Source organism: Sorex araneus, chromosome 2 (assembly GCF_027595985.1).
Source record: "Sorex araneus isolate mSorAra2 chromosome 2, mSorAra2.pri, whole genome shotgun sequence".
Classification (NCBI taxonomy): Eukaryota; Metazoa; Chordata; class Mammalia; order Eulipotyphla; family Soricidae; genus Sorex; species Sorex araneus.
Window position 1 is genome coordinate 222,204,131 of NC_073303.1, and position 2,893 is coordinate 222,207,023.

The following is a 2,893-nucleotide window of genomic DNA, read 5'->3' on the forward strand; positions in this document are numbered from 1 at the left end:
TAGGGCGTTTGCCTTGCACGCGGCCGACCCGGGTTCAATTCCCAGCATCCCACATGGCCCCCTGAGCGCCACCGGGGGTGATTCCTGAGTGAAGAGCCAAGAATAACCCCTGTGCATCGCTGGGTGTGACCAAAAAAGCAAAAAAAAAATTTTAATAATTGTTATTCAGTAACTGCTTAATGCCGCTTAACTAAAGAATTATTTATTTGATGTAAAGGTCAATGATCATAATTAAGACACTATACTTACATATTATGTGGATTAAAAAAATAATCATATATAGAATGTTCCTATATTGATACATTATTTCCACATTAATAATTATCTGCTAAATATTTTTTCTGTAGCCCTGTAGCACTATCATTCCCTTGTTCATCGGTTTGCTCGAGTGGGCACCAGTAATGTCTCCATTGTGAGACTTGTTACTGTTTTTGAAATATTGAATATGCCATGCGTAGCTTGCCAGGCTCTGCAGTGTGGGTGGGATACTCTTGGTAGCTGCCAGGCTCTCCAAGAGGGACAAAGGAATCGAACCCGGGTTGGCCGAGTACAAGGCAAATGCCCTACCGACTGTGCTATTGCTCCAGCCATAGAGACTCATAAGTAAATCTTGAAAGAGTTCAACAAGTTTCCAGAAGACTCTCCTGGACACCCGCTCAAGGTTAAGTCTCCAGGACTCCCTGAAGGGGGCATGTCAGCCCAAACAGAGCCTCAGTAGTAGAAAGCTCCCACACTTTACAATCTACAATTGCTCCCATGCTTCCAGTTGGACCTCACTGCTCAAGTAGAGCCTCATCCAAGAGTTAAACTATTGAAAAATTCAGGTACATGGACGATTTTGTGGCTGAAGTCTCCAGGCATTCAGAGTCAGGTTGGGCTACCTCTCCTTATCTGCCTATACTTTTGGAAGCCCTGGCAGTCATGCCTAAAGTCAGCACACAGTTCAAATTTAACCCCAGCTTTATTATCCCTTTAAAAATTCTGGACTTCTTAGAGTAACATCTCAAACTCGACAACACTGATAAACCTGTGGTAACACACCAGATTGGACGGGATGTAATGTAAAAGGCAACCAATTTTTGATTAACAAAATATAAACAAAGAAGGATTAACATGTAACAACATTTTAATAATCTCTTATACAAGGACTTAATGGCTTCAAGGAGAGATACAATAATTTTCACTAAGTTTCTTCAAAGGGGACATTTTTAATCATTCTTTTAGCAAATTATTGATAACAAATATTAAATAAATTATTGAGGGCTTTGGGGGCTAGAATGATAGCACAGCTGTCGGGCTTTCGCCTTTCACGTGGCCCGAGTTCGATTCCTCCACCCCTCTCGGAGAACCCAGCAAGCTACCGAGAGTATCAAGCCCACGAGGCAGAGCCTGGCAAGCTACTCGTGCATATTGGATATGCCAAAAACAGTAACAATAAGTCTCTCAATGAGAGACGTTACTGGTGCCCACTCAAACAAATCGATGAGCAACGGGATGATGACAGTGATGACAGTGATTGAGAGCTTACTGTGGTGGCAGGCTTAAGAGATATTTGGGAGAACTGGAGATAATGGTGGAGAGAAAGTGTAATGGTGGTAGGATTAGTGTTGGAATAATGAATACCTGTAATAAATCATCTTGAACAACTTTGTAAATTAACATGTTTATAAAAAGTGTAAGGGGGAAATTGAAAAATAAATAAATTCTCTTTAAAAACTCCAGAACTGTATAACAACAGCAAAATAGATTTAAACACTTAGAAAGATGGATGCTTTCCAGAAAAAAATAAACATTGATATGTGTTCTATCCATTTTGTTTACAGGGGTAATGTACACTGGAAGTTGACCTAGAATCACTGGAAAGAGAATCTTCCTCAGATCCTATTATAGAGCGTGTATGTAGACTAGAATGGCCACAGGTATCAAAAGAAATCATAAGTAAAATTTGAGGTATGTCAAAAAGTAATTAATTTTTACATTAGAATAGAGTGGAATTAGAATAGAATATTAGAACAAAATTAGAATAGAATCTTATTCTATTATCTTATTATTATTATCTTATTATTTGATTCTATTCTATAATCTGATCTTATCCTATTAGAATAGAACTTATAGGAAATATTTTAGGAGCTAGTTAATTAATTCACATAAATCACTTAGAAAATAAGTTTCTGGAAGTGGTTTCTACTTGCAGATAGTTACAGAAAAAATGGAGATTAGGTGTGGGACAGCAGCCTTTATTCTGTATATTTTGTCTCTTAAATTTTTTTTTGGTTGATGCCAGAGCAATAGTAGGTAGGGTGCTTGCCTTGCATGCACACAACTTTGGCTCCATCTTTGGCACCACATATGGTCTCTGATCCCCACCAATAGTGATCTCTCAGTGCAGAGCCAAGATTAAGCCCCGTGTATAACCAGGTATAGCCCAAATAAAACAAAAACAGAAGACATGAAGTTTCTTGTCCTTTGACTAATTATCTGTTTCACTACTGCTTATTGCATTATAATTATTTCTCTATCATCATCATCATTTCATGTATGTAAAAAGAGATGCTGAATGGTTAAAAATCAAGAGAAGAGGTTATTCTGTAAAGATCAGTTGAAACATAGAATATCTTCACCATCGTGATTGGCCTGGCTGTGTTCTGTTGGTTGTTCAAAGGACTGATAGAGCATAAGGAAATAAAGATGAAAGTGAAGAAAATCTTTGAAGACTGACACAATGTCTACTTATACTCACAGCTTTATTTCTTCTAGAGAAAAGGGAGTAAAATTCTAATTCTTTTTACAAAAATATCAAACAATTGTTTTCTTATAAAATCCCCAGAAGAATGAAACAACCATCTGTTGGAGAGTTGGCTTCTTCCAATCATACTAAATTTCCAAATTTTTA